The 23,693-nt window shown below is 44.3% G+C and overlaps 1 protein-coding gene across 1 annotated transcript in view; it reads right to left on the reverse strand.

The window, feature by feature from the left end:
- Nucleotides 1-14,680, reverse strand: part of TMEM150C (transmembrane protein 150C) — a 183,137-nt gene extending 168,457 nt beyond the window's left edge. The window contains exon 1 of the mRNA XM_088452116.1: nt 14,620-14,680. The gene's annotated coding sequence lies outside the window, so the exon portion shown is untranslated. The remainder of the gene's footprint in view (nt 1-14,619) is intronic.
- Nucleotides 14,681-23,693: the final 9,013 nt, after the last annotated feature.

Consider the following 23,693-nt stretch of genomic DNA (forward strand, 5'->3'; position numbering starts at 1 on the left):
TAAAAGCAAAGAGCTCTCTCAAGACCTTCGCAACCTTATTGTTGCAAAACATACTGATGGCATTGGTTACAGAAGGATTTCAAAACTTCTGAATGTTACAGTGAGCACTGTTGGGTCCATAATCCGGAAGTGGAAAGAACATCATTTCACCATAAACCAGCCACGACCAGGTGCTTCTCGCAGAGGAGTGAAAATAATTCTCAGAAGAGTTGTCCAAGAGCCAAGGACCACTTGTGGAGAGCTTCAGAAAGACCTGGAATTAGCAGGTACAGTTGTTTCAAAGAAAACAATAAGTAATGCACTCCACTGGCATGGCCTTTATGCACGCTCACCATTCAAGACCATTGCTGAAAATAAAGCATATAGAAGCTCGTTTAAAGTTTGCTGTACAACATTGGACAAGCCTGTGAAATACTGGGAGAATGTAGTCTGGTCAGATGAGACCAAAATTGAACTCTTTGGATGCCATAATACACCACCATGTTTGGAGAAATGACACTGCACTTCACCCCAAAAACACCATACCAACAATGAAGTTTGGAGGTGAGAATATCATGGTGTGGGTCAGTTTTTCAGCATACGGTACTGGCATACTTCATATTGTTGAAGGAAGGATGAATGGAAAAATGTACCGAGACATTCTTGCTAAAAATCTGCTGCCATCTACCAGGATGCTAAAGATGAAACGAGGGTGGACATTTCAGCAAGACAATGATCCCAAACACACAGCCAAAGACACTCTCGATTGGTTTCAGAGAAAGAAAATAAAGCTGCTAGAATGGCCCAGCCAATCACCTGACATGAATCCAATTGAAAATCTATGGAAAGAACTAAAGATCAGAGTTCATAGAAGAGGCCCACGGAACCTGTTTGTGTGGAAGAATGGGCCAAAATGTAGATATGGGTTGTGTACGTAATCCCAGTGGTCGGGATGCCGATGGTCAGAACACCAACAGTGGCATTAGGCAATTATCCTATATATATATTTATATATATATACATATATATATATATATATATATATATATAACAACTTCTAAAATTATATATAGCTACAGAATTTACAATCACTAGTTCAAGAAGAAACGGTGGTAAAAAAAACAGTCAGCCCCTTTATCTAAAATCCGACGACAGCAGGTATAGCCTAGCTCGAATGAATAAGTTAATGAGACACTTCTTGAATCAAAAAGACAACAATTGTATGTGAAATACAAATGTGGGTAAATTAAATCTTCAGTGTAACAAAGGAGCAACCATAGCCCTACAGGATGCTGTTTAACTGCTTAATAAAACACTTTATGAAGAATTTGTTTTTTGTTTTTTTTACTGTTAGTTAAATAATGAAAAATACATACTTTACAAATGTAAAAAAAAAGTCCAGCAGGAAATTCCCAACCAGAATAATTGGGCCACATGGATATTATGATGTTCCAAGTATAGTTGGAATGTTCTTTAGTGAGTACACAAAACAAGAGAAGCTTCTTAAGTAACGGTTACATAATACCAACAGACAGAGCGATAGTCTTAGGCAAAATACTGGTTTGGGACCCCATTAACCGATAGGTCCATATGACTCCATTTACTTACCCTATAAAAACAATGCAATAAGCAAGCACATACATTTTTATTTTAGCTGTGTTTCCCAGGCTATGCTTATCTGAGATGGGATCTGCCCTGCAAAATAACAGCACTACTAGGAGGTACGTTATACAGCATATACAATAGTGGTGCACTGATGAGAGCAGTAATAGCAATATATTCATTATCCCCTAAATTCAGCTCTCAACTGTAACAATGAGAATCATCCAGGGACCAATTGTCTACCTGCTTGCATGCCCGCACTGCAATTAAATGATGAAATAGAGGATATGAACATGAATGCTGTTTACAGCGCATTAAACAAATGCATTGCAGAGGAAGGCTTGCAAAAGTACATGAGTTTTGAAAATCTGCATTGAGCTTAATTGAACATTTGAATGCATGCCCAGAAGGTTCAGTACGTTTGTCAAACAACAGCCAGATCAGTGTTGCAGTATAAGGACACTCATACTGTTCTAGACCCAAAGAAACATATTTCTGACAATAACATATATGCAGTTTGCACAACACATGGAGAGCAAATAAGACATCTCATAAATTATACAGGTTTTATTAATTTCGGAAAGAAAGCTGCTACTTTGTTATGTACCCACTGACTGTTATCAGGTTATGTACTGTAGTCTGAACTTTATTGTCAACAAATGAACAAGTTTACTTATGTCAACATAAATCAGGTTAAACATTAAAAGCATCTACCCATGAAAAAGAAACAGTGCAATTGGTGGTCACAGCTTATTATTAGAATCGTGTTTGGGCGAGTTTGCAATCTCACGCGAGTTTAGTCTGTTTTTCCGACTCGCAAATTTACTAAGGGCAAATACATGTGAACTCGCAGGAAACAGACATCAAAATTCGCATGAGTTTACAAAACATGACTAAATACACCATCACCCAAACTCGCAAGTACTTTCCATAGAAAGTAATACAACACGCAAATTTACCAAGAATCGAGTTTTGAAATGAGAAATGGCCAAACTATCAACAATTCAACTATTTACATCGCATTGAATAGAATCATGCCCATTGTTTTTTAAAAGGGCTAAATCAGCTGCATTGATTTGTGTGAAGCAAAAATGGGAGAATATACTACCATTGGTATTAGGGATGTGCAGGCTTGGATTAGTTCGAATTTTCCCGCCAAGTTCGGATTTTTCCCCTCAAAAATCGGGTCTCAGAAAGAGGCAAAACGTCATCTTTCATGGACAAACATAATCATTACTGGACAAAGGTCCATGAAAGATGATGTTTGTCCATGAAAGATGACGTTTTACCTCTTTCTGAGACCCAATTTTTTTTGGGAAAAATCCAAACTAATCCGAGTCTGCACATCCCTAATTGGTATTCATTGCATGTGGCTGGGATTTCAGAGGCTCTACCACCAGACTGGAAGGACCCAGGAGCAAGAAACTGTGCAGAAACTTAGGTAATGCAGGTATCACAAAGGCTGCACAGGCCACATTTTCTTGGATGTGTTTGAACCTGAACGCATTGGCTGATTGCGAAGTCAAACAGATGTTTCAGATGAACTGTAACAACATATTCCATCTGTATGACCAAGTCAAACTGGACCTAGACCCTGACATAGCATGTAACCACTCTGTCTCAGGTCTGCATAAGCTTCTGGCTGTGTTTCACTTTCTGGCTACTGGTAATTTTCAGTCTGTGACTGGTAGAGTTCTTGTGATATCGCAGTCAACATTCTCACGGTACCTACAGTAACTCTGGTAATGTCAACATTTCAGCCACTAATGGATACCTGCATCTGCTTCCCTAGCCAGGAGTCACAGTGGCATGCAGTCAGAGTAGATTTTTTTTAGCATTGCGGGGCATACCTAATGTCCTGGGTGAAATGGCATTCTTGCGGTGGGTCAATCTGCTGGCAGCCTTTCGTCCAAACAGCACGTGGTGGGATTTCATGACCTACTGCACAAGGACCATGTTCTACTCCACAGAAAAATTCACATCTAAACACTATTCACCTGTGTGTTTTATATAATCACATCCATTCTCACACGTGTTTTGCCTAAAACTCACACGACAAAACACGTTTACATTCACCATTGAAAAATACAATATTGCAAAACTCACTTCTTAGTAAATTTGCGAGTTTGGTCTGGGAAAGCTCGCCCAAACACGATTCTTAGTAAATTTACCCCACTGTATGTGCATTACTAGAGCAATGCTAAATTTTCCTAGGGTTTAAGTAAAACGTGGATTAATACAAGAGGAAATGTCTGTTTATATTAGCTATACTGGTGTTTAAAAAATGAAACAGCTTAAGAATCTCAAAGAAGTTGCTGCCTATGTGTTCAAAAAGTTAGGAAAGCAGCCAAATTACTGACCTACAGCTAAAAATACTTCCAATATACAAATTAAACACAGAATTTATTTCATGTCTGCAATTCTCTGTTTTCATTATTTATACTGAAAGGAAGTCTTTTTGTTAGAATTTTCTAATTAGTGCTGAGAATTTTTTTTTCTTGTTCACTGTGATTTACGATATCATTGTCCTCACCTGGCTATAAATGGATTAGCGCATCTTGCCTTTTCTTGTTTGTATAATCATATTCAGATATGGGTGTCTTTTACCAACACAAACTGAATTTAATTACTGCAATTGACAATTTTGTTCAGAGCTATATAGAGTGATTGAGCTTCTCCTGAGCTGTAGGGGTCCAGCTATTCATACTACATAGCTTACTCAATAGTAATATATCAAAGTACAGCGCTTCTAGTGGTGGAAGTAGGACCAGCACTCAATCGTTTAGTTTATTATCAAGTGACATTATGCTCCATCAGCACATAACAGACAGGAAGGTGTTTATTTACGAAGTGTCGGGTTGTAAAACCCGACACTTCTGTTGTGGTTATGCCCGATATTCAAAAGGGCAGTGCTTTTACTAGCTGTGTCTTGCTAGTAAAAGATCTGCCCTTTTAAATATCGGGCATAAACACAAACAGAAGGTTTTACAACCCGACACTTTGTGAATAAAACCTGAAGTCTCAGTAAATTAAATACCCTGGCAATATACGTCATTAAAGAGGTCTTGTCAAGTTTCAAATGTGATCATTCCGGCAGTATATAATGTAATCAGTGAACACACTGAGACAGGAGCAACACGACAACAAATACAATTAGTTTCACTAAACTTGTTTCAATATACTTGTAGCTGCTATGTACAACACACAGAGTACAGCAAATGCATCTATAACGTATACTGCAAAATGAGGTTACTAATTTTACACTGAAACAAAGTACAAAGGTTAGAAACATTGTAACCTTCAAATAGTGTTTTGACTTCACGTTAATACATTGTCATAGGTTTATTTATTTAACTTGTCATTACTTTCTCTAATTTTGTGGATATCAGTTAAATCTTTGTCTATGGAGGGAGAACTCTCCAACTTGATCGATAACATTTGCATACAGTATTTAGGGCCTGATACAGCAAAGACTGCGTAGACTGTAAGATGCGACCATAGACATAGTTGAATGCTTGTTTAAATACAGATTAAAGGCATGACATTCATCATCAACATGATGATTACTGCTAAATATGTTGTGTTTAAAAACAGATTCATTAAAAAAATATATATATAAAAAGACAAGCCCCCTCAAAATAGGTTACTAAAAACGTAGGCTTTGGGAAGTGCTTCATTTAATTCACAGGTTTTCAAACCATTTCCTCTGGACCCTAAACAGTTCAGGTCTTATCACAGAAGTTAAATAATTAGCTCTACCTGTGGCTCTTGTAAAATGTGTCAGTGAGTAATGATTACACCTGTGCACCTGCTGGGTGACCTGGTAAACGTGACCTGTGTGGGGTCCTGTGGGCAGAGTTTGAGAACCACTGCTTTATTTAAAATACTATCACTCTAAATTGGTGCTGGTGGTGTGTCCTTTCCATTTAGGTACATGAAAGATACATGATGTAAAGGTACCAGCATGCCCAAGCAGACAATGGCCGCAAGGGAAAGCTGGTTCTTGTATTTTCACAATAATATCGGAGTAGTACTTGGGGTAGCATGGTTGGTGTAATGGTTAGCATTACTGCCTCACAGTCCAGAGATCATGAGTTCAATTACTGACCAAGGCACCAACTGGGGGAGTTTGTAAGTTCTCCCTGCAGGGGCGTATCTATAATGGGTGCAGGGTGTGCGGGGCACACAGGCCCCTGGGTCCAGGGGGGGCCCGCACCGCACACCCTGCACCCATAATATTACTTACCTTTCCGGAGTCCCATGTCGGTGCGGGGGTCCGGCTCTGTAAAGACGACTGAAAAATGGCCATTTTCCCGCCATTTACACATGCACAGTACAGGGAAAATGGCCGCTGCGGCCATTTTCCCAGTGACTTGTGCATACTCTATAGAATTCTGGGCGCACTCTAGTGCCCAGAGTCTATATATCCGGCACTGGCCGCCGCCAGACAGAGAGGAGGGGGCCCGTGTCGGAGACTGCACACAGGCCCCCTCCTCTCTAGAAACGCCCTGTCTCCCTGTTCTTGTGAGGATTTCCTCCCACACTCCAAAAGGATACGGGTAGACTATTAGGCTTATGGAAAAATCAAACACTAGTGTGTGAATCCATGTGACAGGGAATATAGATTGCAAGCTCCACTGGGGTAGGGACTGATGTGAATGACTGAAATATTTTCTGTAAATACTTGAAATAGGTGTGTGCTATACATACTTGATGATTTTGTATGAACTCCTTTAATGGACTGATAGCTTCGGGGGGGCAGGGCCGGACTCTCACATCATTAGACTCTGTCACGGCAAAATGCAGTGATTCACGGGTCCGCAAGGAGGGGGCGGATCTAAATGACGTGTTCATCTCATTTTAGCCCCGCCCCCTCCCAACAGACCCAGACATTTCCCATATAATCTCCCCATCCTGCCCACTTCACTAAGACGTGGATGGGATGCGGAAGATCAACCTACTCTTCTGATGGTTCGGGGGACTGCCTGAAAAATCAGGAGCCTCCCGCAACTTCTAGGAGAGTAGGCAAGTCTGATAACTGTTAATAATAAACTATTTTCACTTTATGTTCCTGTTCTTTAGCATTAACCAAACAAGGCTACAGCACAGCTGAATGTATGGGATGTAGTGAGCAGACCGGCGGCTGGGATGCCGCCAGCCTAAACCCCGACGGTGGAAGTCCGACACTGGACTTAAAATATGTGTCAAAATACTGATGTCTGTCTTAATCCTGACATAGAGACAAGATGCCATCCCGAACTAGGTAAGCCGCTTGCTGTTAGCTGTTAGCCGTGGGGGGGGGGGGGGGGCATGTTAGGTTTAGGTAGCATAGCGAGGAGAGTGTTAGGTTTTGGGGAGGGAGGTGTTATGATACCAAAAGCCTGCTTCGTGTGAACTACTTAGTACCCAGGCTAGCGAGTTCTTCAGCCAATAACAACCGCCCGTTGTTCCCTTAGAACTAGGTGACGTTCACCAGTAATTAGGCGGCCACCTGGACTTATCTCTCAGGGTAGTAGAGGTTAACACGAAGATGCTATGGGAGAGAGAGACAACAGGAACAGTAGCTTGTATACAGTTGGTGCGGCTTTGAGAGCCTACGGTGTGGCTTGGAGCCGGGAGTAGACAGAACAATATAATAAATGCGGCTTTGAGAGCCGATGGTGCAGCTTGGAGCCGAATGCAGAAGTGAGAAACAATCGATGCAGCTTTGAGAGCCGATGGTGCGACTTGAAGCCGGTAACAAAAGTTAGTACACAGTTGGAGCGACTTAGAGGTCTGATGATGCGGCTTGATGCTGGATGCAGAAACCAGTAGAAATCGATGCGGCTTTGAGAGCCAGTAGACAAATTTGAGTACTAGTCTGTGTACTGGTTAGTGTACAGGTTAGAATACAAATTAGTGTACTGCGTCCTAAGAGTTGGTACACAAGTAGGTGTACAAGATTGTGTACAGTTTAGTGTACTGCATCCTTAAGAGTTGGTACACAAGTTGGTGTACAAATTAGTGTACTGCGTCCTTAAGAGTTTGTACATTAGTTGGTGTACAAGTTTGTGTACAATTTAGTGTACTGCGTCCTAAAGAGTTGGTACACAAGTTGGTGTACAGTAGTATGGCTTAGAGAGCCGGTGGCAGCACGGAAGCTGCTGATGCGGCCAGGGAGCCGTAAGAGAGGCTGGAGAGCCGGTGGCAGCACGGACGCTGCTGATGCGGCTAAGGAGCCATTGGAGAGGCCAGAGGCCGCTGGTAGCACGGACACTGCTGATGCGGCTAAGAAGCCATTGGAGAGGCTGGAGAGCTGATAGCAAGGAAGTACCGCTGAAATATCCTCCCATGAGATTAAACAGAATTCTGTAGTTGTGGCTGAGCCGAAAGGACCTACAGGAACGCTATAGTCGGCAAGGCGGTAAAAGGCCAGCATGTACAAATAGGAAGACAAACCAATCACGCTGTGCTATGGATAATCATGTGACCTCCTGAGGCGTGCCGATCACCTAGCAACAGAGGGAACCGGAACAACAGTGTCCTGAGAAGGTAAACTGTTGAGAGACAAGTTGTGACCGCGGCTTGTAACAGGAGGTTAGGGTTAGGCACCCCTAGGGGGGGTTAGGCACTACTGGGGTGTGATAGGGTTAGGCACTAAGGGGGAGGGTTAGGTTTAGGCATGAAGGGAGAGGGTTAGGTGTAGGCACTTATGGGGAGGGTTAGGGTGCGGGGTGAGGAGAGTTAGGGTTAGGATACAAGAAGGGAAGGTTATGGGGAGAAAGGGGGAGAGTTAGTATAGTTGCCCGATCCCTGTCGGGATACCATGGGGATGCCGTTGTCAGTATTTTGACAGCAGGCATCCTGACTATCGGTATTACATACCCATTCTGGATGTACTATATAAACCTTACTCCTGTACATATGTGTTTGACTCCACAATCTTTACACATCATTTTGACATATGCTTTACATCACTATTCTGTCCTGCTGGGGTACCTGATCCTTCTACTTTCTCTGTCTGTGGTTCTCTATTTACCTCTATTCAGCAAACCACAATACCACATTGCCCTGTCATATGCAGCCTTTTCCTCTAACCATAAACGCACAATGGCCCTGATTCAGAGCCGGACGCTCTGACAGAGCGCTTGCTCTGAATCAGGGCTTCTTTTTTTTTTTTATGGAGCGGCCTCCTGGCCGCTCGCATTGCTGTGGGTTGCCACCCACAGCTAATGCGAGCGGCCAGGATGATGGTCGCGATGGTCAAGACCATCGCGACCATCGGGCTTGTGACGAGACCCTTGTGGTAGGGTCTCGTGGCCGCAAGCCCCAGAGAGCTTTCGGCTCTAACAGAGCCGAAAGCTCTCCCACTGACATCACTTGTGATGTCAGTGGGGCCGCCCCCAGACGGTAGGCGTTCTCATGGGAACGCCTCCGTCTGGGCAGCCACCCCCGCGGCCTGCCCACCAAAGGGGGCGTGCTGTTACTCAACTTCGACAGCACGCCCCCTTTGGTGCGAGACCCGGAGTGACGGATTGCCAGTCGCTATCCGGGTCTCGCGCATGCGTACGACGGAGCCGGCTCTGTCGTGCGCATGCACTCTGGGTCGACCCCGGTTGTGAGCGCTCAGCGCTTGCGACCAGGTCTGAATCAGGCCCAGTGTTTGCTGCAGTGTTGCTGCCCATGAGAATAGGATACTCTGATTGGCTAATGACTTGTTATATTCCCCAAAGCAGTGTTCAAATAGACAAACAGCAGATGACAACTAATAACAAAAAGAAATCTAGAGCATTATTTATATAGGTTCCTACAGCACAATTACTTTTATCTAAATCTCTTCAAAACATATTAAGATATCAGTTATTTTGTAAATCCACAGAGTAAAGCTGGGTACACACCTCAGCGATGCGCCAACCCAGCGAAGTGTTGAGGGTCATTCCATGGTAACTCACAGTGCAGAGTGACGGGGTGAGTGTATGCATGGTTGTCAACAGCAAAATAAGTTTGTGTGAGGTTAGTATGTTTGCTGAGAAAGTGATGAGACGGGTCATGCTTTGGAAGACTGTATACAGCAGTTACTGATTCTTTGCTGTGTCACTTTGTAACAAGAGTTACCATGGAATAAGCCATGTATCGATATATCACAACGACGCACATATAGTGTTCATTCCAGCACCCTGCACCTGTCACAACCCGTGCAGTTCCTCTTTCCTGTCTGGAGTGTCGCTCTCTGCTCTGGTGCTTCTAGCACACTCAGCTGATGTAACAAACTGCTAACATACAGACCAGAGTATGTTAGAAGCACCAGAGCAGAGAGCGACATCCCAGGCAGGAAAGAGGAACTGTACGGGTTGCGATACGTGCAGGGTGCTAGAATGAACACTACAAAATCCGCCATACGACAATGCGATATATCATTACATGCTTAATGTAACTACACTGTGTCAGCCGTCAAATCGTCCAATCTGATTTGCAGCACATCAGATGAAAGATGCATCCACACAATCCATCAAATGATGAAATGGGTGGAATTGGGGGTACAATGGTAGTTAGTCAACTGCTGATTGCAAGGTGTACTCAGCTTAAGCCCTTACACTAATAAACCTTAATTAAGTACATCTTTTTTAATGTTCGTACTAGTATATCAATGCCTACAGTGAGTACAAAAGTTTAGTACCCTAGCAAATGCAGCATAACTAGAATTTAGTTGCAAACTGTTAAGTCGCTATACAGCAATCCTAACATCTCTTAGTAAATGCAGTAATAAATTACATAAAGCACGGATTACAAAATGTTTGGATTCCTCTGAAACTTCTATAAAGATATTGAGCCTCTGATTTGTATGGACTGTGTTGTATTTGGTTTGTTATTAAAGAAATGTGGCCCTGTTTCAGAGCCGGATGCTCTGACAGAGCGCTCGCTCTGAATCAGGGCGTCTTTTTTTTTTTTTATGGAGCGGTCAAGACCACCGCGACCATCGGGCTTGCGACGAGACCCTTGTGGTAGGGTCTCCTGGCCCCAAGCCCCAGAGAGCTTTCGGCTCAAACAGAGCCGAATGCTCTCCCACTGACATCACTTGTCAGTTGACATCACTTGTGATGTCAGTGGGGCCGCCCACCAAACGGTAGGCGTTCCCATGGGTACGCCTCCTTGTGGGCAACCACCCCCCCGCCCACCAAAGGGGGCATGCTGTCACTCAACATCGACAGCACGCTCCCTTTGGTGCGAGACCCGGAGCGAACGAATTGCCCGTTGCTATTCGGGTCTCGCGCATGTGCACGACGGAGCCGGCTCCGTCATGCGCATGCACTCTGGGCCACCATCGACCCGGTTGCGAGCGATCATCGCTTGCGACCGGGTCTGAATTAGGCCCTCTGTCCATTAGCGTTTGTATAGAACAATGGCCCTGATTCAGACCCACTCGCGAGCGGCTGTCCGCTCGCAAGTGGGTCGATGGTCTGCACTGCGCATGCGCACAACGGAGGGAGCTCCGTAGTGCGCATGCGCGAGACGCGACGAGCGAAGGACTTTCCTTCGCTCGTAGTGTCTGATCAAAGGGGGCGTGCTGTCGATGTTGATTGACAGCACGCCCCCTTTGGTGGGCGTGCCGGGGGCGTGCCTGCCAGACGGAGGCATTCCCAAGGGAACGCCTACCGTCAGAAGCCGGCCCCACTGACATCACTAGTGATGTCAGTGGGAGTGATTTTGGCTCTGATAGAGCCAAAATCACTCCTGGCCTTGCGGTTGAGAAACTCAACCGCAGGCTTCTACTCGCAGTGGCGATGGTCGCGATGGTCAAGACCATCGCGACCATCATCCTGCACGCTCGTATATGCTGTGGGTGGTGACCCACAGCTATACTAGCGTCCAGGAGGACGCTCCATATTTATGGAGGTGGGCCCTGATTCAGAGCGAGCGCTCTGGTCAGAGCGTCCGGCTCTGAATCAGGGCCAATGTGCCTAATTCAGCATTGGACCCTGTTGCTGCAATTTTTTTTAAACTGAGGATGTGAGAAAATAAACTAATGGTACAGCGCTGGGACCAAGGTGCCCACCGGAGCCGTCACAGCTGCCAGCAACTGTGTACACATACGCAGCATCGGACACAGATTCTGAAAACATCGACCACTCGAGTGAGTTTATAGTTACTCGGAATGTCCACAGTAACAGAGACGCCGGAGCCATGTGTCCTGCGTACGGGATCGCAGATGCAGTATGTGACACACCTGCGTTTTAGCTGACACTCCCCACTGCCTCCTCTGTCAGTCACACTGTGAATACAGAATTGCAGCGTGTGCCTCAGATGCATGCACAGTGGCTAAACTTTGCTCCATTTGCCAAAACATCAGCATTGCGTACAGCTATGAATCAGGCCAATGTCACACATTTATGATGAGAGCTAGATGTATCACTTTACTCATTTTGCATTTTAATGTTCTTTATCAGTTTCATTTGTGGGGGTTTATTCTTTGTCCAATGTAATTACAAAGGCAAACCTGCAAGTTGTCACTAGAAATGTTATTCAAACATGATAAATATGCTATAAATATGGTGAGATTATCCTCCATGGCACAACAATTTGTATTGTAACCCTCCAAATATATTCAGTCCTTTCACCTTCAATTACAACAACGTCTCCCGTGAAGAAATACTGTGGCTTGGGCACTTAACAACATGCAAATTGGAAACTGGATTCACTTTCTGTTCCTTGACAGCAGACTCAGAAGTGTAACTAGAAAACTCTGCACCCAATGCACAGAGCCTTACATTTACACACACATACATTGTATCCCCTTTTTACCATGTGACAAACACTTTTGCTTTTTTATTATTGTTATTATTATTATTCTTATTATTATCTTTCATTTATATGGTGCCACAAAGGTTCCGCAGCGCCTTACACAGTACATAAATGAGCACACAAGAAAAACAGTTAATAGTAATATAAAACAATACAGGACAAGGACATGGTTTATACACATAGCTGCATAACACAAGCAGCAGGGCCTCAGCAACCAAATGTTGGGTGCTAATTGGGGAGTTAGAAGTAAAATATACTATAAGTAGGGGGAGGAGAAGCACGTGAGGAATGAGGGCCCTGCTCGTGAGAGCTTACATTCTTTATCACCCAAAGCTATCATAACTATGGTATAATATAGCAGTTCACAAATGACCAAAGCAGTGGCATTATGTAGTTTGCCATACATACAGAAAAATACAGATTCTGAGAAGTAAACATTGTTTTACAATCACATTGTCGGGTCAGACATCAGCCACTTTGCAAACTCCAATACAATATTTCTAATTTTGATTTTAATTCTACCTCTACATCCAATTATGGGGCCTATCTATCAAAGCTTGATGAGAGACAAAATTGTGAGAGAAAATGTATTAACCAATCAGCTCCTAACTGTCATTTTTCAAACACAGCCTATAAAATGTAAGTTATGTCCCTTTCACACAGAAAATGAAAATACTGTGTAAAGCACTTTTACCTGGTAATCTGCAGATCAACACAGGTTTTTTTTCTGTGTGAAAGGGTCAATCCTGGTCGAAAAAGCTCGGTCCCCAACCCTGTTAAAAAGCAGGGTCGAAGACCTGGCATTTTCGATCCAGGTTGACCCTTTCACACAGAAAAAAAACCTGTGCTGTTCTGCAAATTACCAGGTAAAAGTGGTAATTTAATTTTCTGTGTGAAAGGGGGGTAAGTCGGGGAAACCCACACGGTATTTAAATGCCGGGTTATTTCACACATTCTGTGTGAAAATGGTATTAGAAGCTGATTGGTTGGTGATTTATATCTCACATCAAGCTTTGATACATAGTCCCCTATGTTTGTTTGTTTTCCAAATGTAATATTTCACCACCTCTGCAGCTTATCTCGACTACACCCTGATGCACAGCTCTACTGACACCTCTTATCAGACCAGTTGCATGATCAGCACTAGATACTAGCACATGTATACTCTGACAATTATACAATATTACAAACTGATCTTTTGTACAGTGCAGTTGACAAATGGATTATCATGTGCGTGTAGCATGATTGATTGGCTTAAAAATAATTATGACCATTTTTCTTTGAATTATACACGGCCAATATAGCATATGCTATCATAAACAAAATAATACAATTGGGTTTGGTGCAATGAAAAAAATTTTTGTATACAGAAATCTCCAACAAATTCAAGAAACTCAACAAATTCCATAACTGTAAATGACAACCTACAGCTTGCAGCAATAAGTACAAAGTGCAGTTTATCGGACATCAGTGACTGACATCTAGTTACAGACCCTTGTGTAGCCTGTAGAATGACATATCTGGAGTTTGGACACGCTTGACACTAGAGTTGAAATAATAACATGTCTGAACAGGGCAACTAGCCAACATGTATGGTTCTTATAAAGAGACCATTTTCATCATACAATAGGATCCTACTGTAAATACTAACTGTAACATCAGCATCAGTAGGGTGAGGAGACATAGGACCATGAACACCACGGTGTGGGCGATCATATTTAATACTGGAAGAAAGTCCAAATAAAACCATGTGCAAATTATAAACTGGTAACAATTTCTCATTATGGGCATTGTTCACATACAGAAATGTGCAATATTACAGGCACTGTGTATCCATATATCTGCTGTCTATACTATGTAACTTGCATTATTTATTATTTATATGTTTTTCAATTTGAGAATGATTCAGCTTCCAACGATCTCCAGTGAGGACATTTCTAGGCCAGCTGGTACTGTAGCTGTAATATTAATACCTACAGAGATAGCAGAGGTAAAGGCATGAATGGCAATGAGAGGCAATAGTCTCAGAGTCCCATGGGCTTGAGCAAGGACGATGCTGCAGGCAGGGAGTCAGTCAGTCAGTAAGTGCTTAGTGCTGGGGTACACACAGGAGCAGGCACAGGTTTGTGTGAACCGATGTGCTGTGATCACACACAAAGCAGACCCACGCTGTGTGTGCCCCGCACATTGCTGGGTGACATGTGACAGCAGCTGGGAGATAGCAGCAGCCATCACATCAGCAGGGAAGTAGCGTCTTACCTGCAGCCTGGGATGAAAGACTCCACATTAGCAGCAGCATGGGTCTACCTGGGAGCAGAGTCCGGGCTGCTGAGAGAGTGAGTGGGGAGAACTGCTGAATCGTCCTCTCTCCTCCCTCTGCTCCTCTAGCTATAATATAGCACACGCTTGTATCCTGTCCTCTTCTTTTTCCTCAGACTCCCTATGTTTACATTCACAGTTCCAAGCCCACAGCAGCCAGCCCTACCCTCCTTCATAGCCTGCTAATCTCGTATAGTCCCGCCTTGTTTCTATTTCTTTATGTTCTGTTGTATTTTCATGAATTACATATATGCATGTATATATATATATATATATATATATATATAATATATATATATATATATGTATGTATAATTCTATTGTATTTCCTGTGATCATATTCACACTATATAATACAAATGCATGTTTAAATGCTCAACTAAAAGAAGTGGAACAATCCTCTTGTGTACTCTTTGATCACTTTTCATCCTTGTGCAAGATATCAGTGTAGTTAATGTAAAGCTGGTGCTCATTATGATAATTATTACTGAGATTGTTCATGAACCAAGTGCAGCATAGTCCTGTACATAGAGTTGCTGGTGCAGAGATGAATGTACGCCTGTTTGCTAAGCGTATCTTGTATGTATTCCGCACCTGCTCTGGAACTGCGCATGCAAGTACGAGTAATACGTCTATACTTACAAACAATGAGATGGAGCTGGAGTTAACTGTGCATTCTCCTATAGGCAAATTCCAGTGTGGGTGTTTCAACAAAACTGTGGCGATGCAGAACTGGATGTAAGTGCATATATGCCTGTTTCTAGGTGTATCTTTTGCAATAAGTATAGGTTGGTGCAAGTGCTCATTGATGGTGATCACTAGTAGCAAATCAGGGGCAAGTGTATCTCAAGATGTGCGCATCTCTGAATGGGACACAGTCAAGAAGCCAGCGGTCAAAATGCCGACCGCCGGCTTCCCGACTGTCAAATCCCGGCAGGGGACTAATGACAGGCGTCAAAATCTTGACGCCTGTCATTATACCTACACCTGGAGCCCGACGCCCAGCATACCGAACGAAGGTAAGCCGGGCGCCGGATAACTACATGGGGGTAGGGTTAAGTTAGGGGTCCCTGGGGGGGACTTAGGGTTAGGCACCCCCCAGGAGGGTTAGGGTTAGGCTAGGGGAAGGGAGGGTTAGTGTTAGGCACCCCCGGGGGGAGGTTAGGGTTAGACCCCCCCCGAGGGTTAGGTTTAGGCTGCAGGAAGGGGGGTTAGGTTTAGGCACTTACAAGGGGAGGTTAGGGTTAGGCACTGGGGGGAGGTTAGGGTTAGGCACTGGGGGTGAGGTTAGGGTTAGGCACCCCCAAGGGAGGGTTAGAGGGGGGAGAGGGTTAGGGATAGTTAGAAACTTACCTTAGTCGGGATCCTGCTGTTCTGCTTTCCGGCGTTGGTATAATATCCGCTAGGGCTAACATCCGGCGATATTTCATACCGATTCCCTCTGAATACGGGTGAATATACGCGTTTTTCTGTGCACACTTCTTTAAAGCAACATATACCAAATTACTTCCATCTCTGCATCAGGCTCAGATTGTCACCCTTTCCTGTATCATTTTGCCTGTGTAGATTTGGTGAGTAGTGATGTTATTAGCTCTATTTGGAGAAAAGTGATGCCACTCCTGTGAAATGTAACCATCTTAAATGTCATGAGTAGTGATGTCATTGGTGACCCATTTTGATGTTTCTAACTATTGTCTTTTTACAGTGGGACTACAGGTGCCAGCGTGATTGCCCTTTGGAACTTGTGGAACTACAAGTGCCAGAAGGCTGCCGGCACCCCTACCCCCACTGTAAAAAAAAGTAGTAAAATAATGACAGTACTCACACACCGTAGATAGTAAAAATTTTATTACATACTAAACACACTCACACGTACTTACCCTCTCCCCGGTGATCAGTTCCCTTCTCCAGAAGAAATCCCAGGATTTTCCTAAATAAAATTCCAATACTCACCTATCTCCAGGCGTAGCTCGGTCCTCTTGTCCAGTAAAGTCCCCGGGAATTGGCAACATAACAAAACTAATAGCCATGCGGACACTGTAAAGATGTATGTGTTTCCACTTATATCTCTACCCCGGTAAATGATGGAGACCGGCTGGTTTCTGTCATTGGCCGGGCCGCCAGCCAATCAGGGGCAGCTCTAGAGTAAGTGGCCACTGATTGACTGTGAGCCGCATGGCTGTCAATCAACAGCCAGGCGGGTCACAGCCAGTCAGCGGCCGCTCTAGAGTAAATTTGCGAGTGTTAAAATAAGGCCAAACACACCCATGATTGCAGTTGCGACCAAACTCGAATCTTAGTAAATTTATCCCTTATTGTTGAAACTCATCTCTATATAATATCATATATCTTCCCTCCAGCATCATCATTCCTGTAAAACATTGTTTGCAGAAACTGGGTTCCATTAAGGTATTCAGTAATAATAAAATACATCTAGTTTTGGATGTAAAATCCATAAAATACATTAGTATGTATATGTCAGATGGTACTAATGAAATATCAGACAACTATAAAAAGACAAATATAGAACAATATGTTCAGTACTTGTAGGAAAACAAACACCAACTTCTGACTAAGGGCCTGATTCAGAGCCGCTCGTAAGCGGCCGCTCGTTCGCTCCGAGTGATGTTTGCCCAACTGCGCATGCGTACGGATCGTAATACGCATGCGCGAACCAGTCAGTGTGGCCGAAAATCGTTTGTTCGCTAAATAGCGAATGCCTGCTATTTTGAGTGACAGAATGAGGCGTATGTGGGTGTTAACAGGGGAAGGTGCTTGAAAACGGGGAGTGGAGATCAGAACGCAGGCGTGCTTAAAGGTCAAAACGGGCGTTTTAAGGGTGTGCATAATTAATACAGCAGCGTCATTGACCACGTCACTGGGTTATTTTATAGCCAGAACTGCTCGCAAGATTGTGGTAGCAAAAACCAACCCCAAGAATAGCGAGCAGTTCATACGCTGGTCGATGTACTCGATTAATCTAATAAATAGCGGACATGACGTAGGATGCGAGCGGCCAGGGGGCGTAGTTTTCCAAAAAACGACCTCAAGTTTTGTTCGCTCGTTCAGACATAGAGGCGTGAACAGACCGCAAAGAGCGAACGGTTCATTTGAATAGCCACCCCTATTTTCTGAACGAGCGAGCGCTAATAGCGTCCGGCTCTGAATCAGGCCCTAAGTCCATTCCATTGCTATTCTCACACTTGTTTATCTCCCTCATTTTAATCTAGTCTCCTCATTGTCTATCAGATTTTGACCCTTCTCACAGTTTTTTCTTTATTAACTTGTATTTACAGCATGTGATATGACCTTCATGCACAGTCTGTCCCCTAGAGATTGATTATATGTGATTTATCATATGACTGGAGAAATTACAGATAGGATGGACACCACTGCTCAACCAATGGGGAATTGGTGTCACCAGTCTTTATACAGGAAATATCTTCTATTGGTCGATGTGCAGAAATTGTGAGGAGAATCATATTTTTTTATGCTTTACCATTCATCAAATCTAAGAATTCACATAATTATCACATTTCTTTAAACCTCTCCCAAAAATGGCAGGCATCACAAAATCACTGCAATCTCTAATATCTCCAGTTTTAAGTAAGGAAAATCTATAAAGGACTGATCTAGTATATTCTCATCATTCATGGGGGTATACTGTATTTGCTAAAGGTCGATTTTAATCGATTTCAAATCGATCAACATCAATGTTGTGTTACTAGGGCTAAATCACAAATTTGCTAACACTTAAAAAAACAAATCAAAAATTGTTTGTTAGTAAATGTGTGATGTAGCTCCAGAAACACAACATCGATTTTGACTGATTTAGATCGATTTGAAAGCGATTAAAATCGACCTTTAGTAAATATACCTCCTATATTTACACTTTTTTGAGATACTCTTGAGTACTTCAAAACCAGTGAGATGATTAAGATGGAAAACTTTTCATTCATGTATCATCATTGTTATTTGTAGACCACAAAACCTTGCAGTGCCAGGCAGAGTTACAATTATATAAAATGCAAATCTAACATAGGTCCCCATTTATGCTTTTGCAATGCGATCAGGAGATGTCAGTACCGCCCATGACCACATTGAAAAATGCGATCATAGCGGTTGGATGTATCATCCGGGACATGCAGGGACATGGGCTCCGAAAGGTTCCTGCGATGTCCCCGGAGAGCTGCCGTCCAGTGCCGGGGCTGCTGCGCATGTGCAGTCACGCTGACTGCGCATGTGGGGGTGCAGTTGCCAGGGGAGGGTTCCGGGGGAACCCTCTGGCGGCTAATTATGCGATGTGTAGCCCATAGGCTACAGCGGCTAATGCCATTTTCAGATGGCGTTAGCTCATACTTGCCTACTCTACCGGGACTGTCGGGAGCCTCCAAAAAAATCAGGTGCCGCTCCCGGCACCCCGCAAGAGTAGGCAAGTCCCCCGCATTGTCCGCCACAATGTTGACAAAGGAAGGTGTGAGACAGACTGCAAAGAGGGCTGTGCCCAAGAGAGCTTGCAGTCTACGGGGAATGGACAATGCTGAGACAATAGGGGAGATGTATCAGAACCCTATTGTGTGTGTACATGTGGTAGGGAATATAGGGCCTGATTCAAAGATGTACGCTAGCCCGATAGTTACCATATATCTCCGATGGCTTACAGTCTGCACATGTGCAGAACGGGTCCTGCGATCTCGCTCACAAATCCCCCAAGCAGCAGCATGATTGACATGCTGCTGCGTTTGAGGGGGTGGAGTGGGGTCGTGGCTGGCCACCATTACCGAAAATGGGGGCGTCTCGTTTTCCCTGGAGGGACGAGGCCAGGGTCTGCGTCGCTGGATGCAGATTTCCTGGCCTCGTAGCTGCCAGGACCCAGCCAGGCTGCGGTAAGCCTCACCTTGGTCGCAGTGCTGGGATCACAGATGCAGCAAGGAGGTGTCAGTTTCCTACAGACAGCTTCTGCTGCATTTGCATTTGAGATGGACAGAATTGAACAGCCGCTTGTGTGTGGCTCTGCAATTCCGTCCATTCTGTGACTCAGGCCCATAGTGTAAGCTCCACTGGGGCAGGGTCTGATGTAAATGACCAATATGCTCTGTAAAGCGCTGTGGAATATCTGAATGAATTTAGAGTATTTTGGGGGTTTCTGAACTCAAAAATGAAAGTAGTTTTTTTCTAATATAGTTCTTGAGATAATGGACATCCTCAATTAATATCTGTAATGCGTGCATACTGATGGGTATATATCAGAACATTCTAGAAGGTGAGACACATGAATATTCTAGGTGTTCACTCTGCAACCATTCATGACTATCCCCCTCTGTAAAAGTGATCGGCCATCCAACCAGCAGTCAGTTGACAGTTGTCTTATTGTGTTTTTCTTGTTTCCTGACCATGTACAGATGCGCCCAGTTACATTGTGGCTGATCGCGCCACAAACTTGCGCACGCATCATGCCATGTGATTTCCTGTGCCTTCATACATTACGGTACGCAGTCGCGTGCACTGCGATCGCACCATGCATTTCTATGGAGGTGTGGTTGCGTATGCAGTGTGCATATCCGCTCGCGGGCGCGCGTCTCGCACTATGCGTGTTGTGATTTACCGTGCCAGCAGCAAGGATATAGCTGGGCATATCTGTAGCTCAAAAATTAGAACTAATCTAGCAAAACCGATGTCCTATTCTGAATCAACACCGCAAAGTTACCCCAAACTCACTTTAATATAATTGGTAATAAAATAAGTGTTGATCAGTGTAATAAATATTTGACAAAGCCTCATGTACTGTATGTGGGGGCGAAACGTCTAACATGCAGGCATTGGATTTTATAATCACATTAACTGTTTATATCCCAACTGTTACGGTGCCAGTTACCAACTTGTCCACAGCGACCAACTGATCACCATTAGTCCATATGAGATAGGAGAAGCCGAGGTGCTAGGGGCAGCTGAGCGCTGCACTGTGGGTGGCCACCCTTTCATGTGTCAGATACGGAATCATTCATATCAGCCGGAGTTACTGTGTTTGGAGCTACTGGTTATTCAAGTTACTTTCCTGTAAATGAACTATCCAACTCTGTGATTATTACTTCTGCACAAATACCGGATGTGGGATTAATATCATCAGCCAGAGTCTCTGACGACGAAGTGACTTTCCCTCATTCAATGGTCTGATACTGTGCTAATTGCATATTATATTCTGGGGCTTGTGGTTCCACAAATCATTTTATTGAAATTCTCTGTGCATATTCAGGAATTGAAGGATATTAATTATAAACAACTTTTCAGTATATATTTTATATACATGAGTTTCTTATTTATAGCAGTGTGCATTGTTTCAAAAATAGCTATCTACCTTATGAATTATTGTTGATGTAATAATATTCAATATAGCAATGTTAATATCTTTTATTAAATTATATTTTGACTGTATATGTTTTAGCGTGTCTTATATATCATTCCGCCTTACCTGTCAATTGTTTTTAGATTAGTTTCCTACTTTTTTTAAATTTGGTTTATCACAATTGACTTAAGTGTTCACATTTTACCTGGAAACTAGCTGCTATGCTATAAAATTTTATTATTCATTTACTGTTACATACACTTATTACATTTAGTATTTTTTATTAGCGCCAAGGAATCTATCTCTCTTATTCTGGGGTGCTTTTTTAATAAATAAGTAAATTAAGCATCATTGCACACTCGCCACTAAAGAGCTGCAACCTTTCTGTTCCTGCTCTAGTTCATTCATTATCTTTTGCAACAGTGGCAGGACACAGTGAACTCTTTGCTTCCCCCATCAGTCTGCAGACTTGTCAGCACAGCATGGGTAAGTTCACTCAGGTCATTATTAGGCAACTCAAATCTCTCAGCAGTGCCTGTTCCGAGGAAGATGATAGAGGATGGACGTCGCAATGGAATGTCAGAATTTTGATACAGATGTATTAACTTTTAGTAAAAGCACATTGGGCTCGATTCAAACCCGTTCGCTAGGATGCGTTCGCTCGTAGCTGGACGATTTTTGCATTGTGCGCATGTGTACGCATTGCAGTTTGCGAACTAGTGCGAGAGATCGGGAAGCGTTCGCTTGCTGCGCATAGACAGCCCAGCAGAGTGAGTGACAAGAGAAGCCGTTTGTGGGTGGTAACAGGGACAGGCCATTAAAAACGGGGGAGTGGAGGTGCGAACGCAGGCGTGCCTGAGCGTCTCAACGCCATTTCAGAGGCGTGCATAATTAAGAGACAGCATCATAGTACACGTCACCTGGCTGGATTTTACACTGAAGTGCTCGCTGTGCTTGCGGTAGGGTATGGTCTGCCTCAAGTGCTGCGATCGCATCCGATGGTACCCGATGTACCGATGGTTGCATACACTTCCTGGAGATGACGTGTGAAAGTGGGCATCTTAAGACAGGCTGGTGGGCGTCTGCATACACAAAGCGATGGCACGCCAAGACATAGTGGGCGTGCTAATGCCTTGTCGTGCGATCACATGCCTTGCTGTGGGTTGGCCGGATTTGCATATGCTGGGTGCGTGCGAACGCATCTAGCGAGCGGGTCTGAATCGAGCCCTCTGTGTTGTGCTATGATCAGAGCAGACATAGACCTTCCTCTTACTTTGATGGAGAGCTTGTGTTCCTGCTTACCTATACCACGTCCAGTTTGCAGTAGCTCAGACTCCTGAATACTGCATAAATCCCCAAATAGATTATATATTTTTTATAAAATTATGTACATTTATAGAGTAATATGAATGAAACCTGAATGCTTGGGAATCTGGCTGTACAGTGTGTAGGCCATTTGGATGTTATAAAGTAGGCTGACTCAAGCTGAATACTATAACATCCGGGGTTGGTACACTTCATTGCTGCCTGTCTGATAGCTAGAGGTCTACCTCAGTAAATCCTGAGTCACATGACGCTCACTCTGCCAGGCTCTGGAGGTGTACAAGGGATAGAGCAATGTGGCTGCAGTCATGTGTTATCAGATGTGGGGATGAATGTACTACTGTATATGGTCATTGTGCTGCCGACATGTACACACAATGCCGGATTGTCGCCATGCAGCCAGTTGCACTACTGCAGAACCGCACATTGCAGAGCTACTTGGATTATACTAAGACACTCTCTACTTCCTGCTCTACTTCCTGATGCCGATGGCCCACCCCTCGACGTGATGTAATGACATCACGTGTTAGGGGTGTGTTTGCAGGGGAGTGCACCCTGTGCTGTATCTTCCTTTGTCCATGACCACCAGGTTCATTCAAGGACTTCATTTCCGACCCTGGCCAAAAAATGCTCTACTATGCATGCTCATTTTCTCAGCAGATATGCCTGCACTGTGTATTGGGAATGGGGTTCAAATCTTGACTGTGAAAGCCCGACAGGAGGAGATACCTATAATGGTTGATAAGTATCCTAACCCTCCCCTCTTCCCCCCCTAACTCTCTCTTGGTGGAGTCTAACTCTAAAACTCCCGGGGTGGTGCCTAACCCTAAATCCCCCTGGGGTGCCTAAACCCCCCCTTCCCGCACCCTAAACCTAACCCTGACCTCCCCATTCCCTAGCCTAACCCTCCTGGGGGGGAGCCTAACCCTAAATCCCTACGGGGGTGTCTAAACCTAATCCCCCCCCCCACACTGTTCGGGATGGCATCTGTCAGGATTCCGCCATTGGGATTAAGATAGGCGTTGGAATTTAGACGCCTATCTAAAGTCCCATGTCGAGCTTGGACCAGCGGCAATTAGACCGGCGGCATCTTGTACGGCGGTCTAATAACTACACTGCATGTATTGGCTGCAGTGGCATAACTAGGGCAGGGCGAGCGGGGTGCGTGCCCTGGGCGCCGTGGGACCGGCGGCGCGGGGGGCGCCACAGGCCACAGTACCGGCCCGCCCGCCATAGTTAGCCAGTGTAGCTTCGACCGCAATGAGTGCGGTCAGCGCTACACATTTACACAGGACCGGCGCTAGGCTTCCAGCGCCGGTCCTGTGCTGCGCAGCTGAGCCCATTCCCT

This window comes from Taudactylus pleione, unplaced genomic scaffold (assembly GCF_031769625.1).
Source record: "Taudactylus pleione unplaced genomic scaffold, aTauple2 ptg000033l, whole genome shotgun sequence".
Classification (NCBI taxonomy): Eukaryota; Metazoa; Chordata; class Amphibia; order Anura; family Myobatrachidae; genus Taudactylus; species Taudactylus pleione.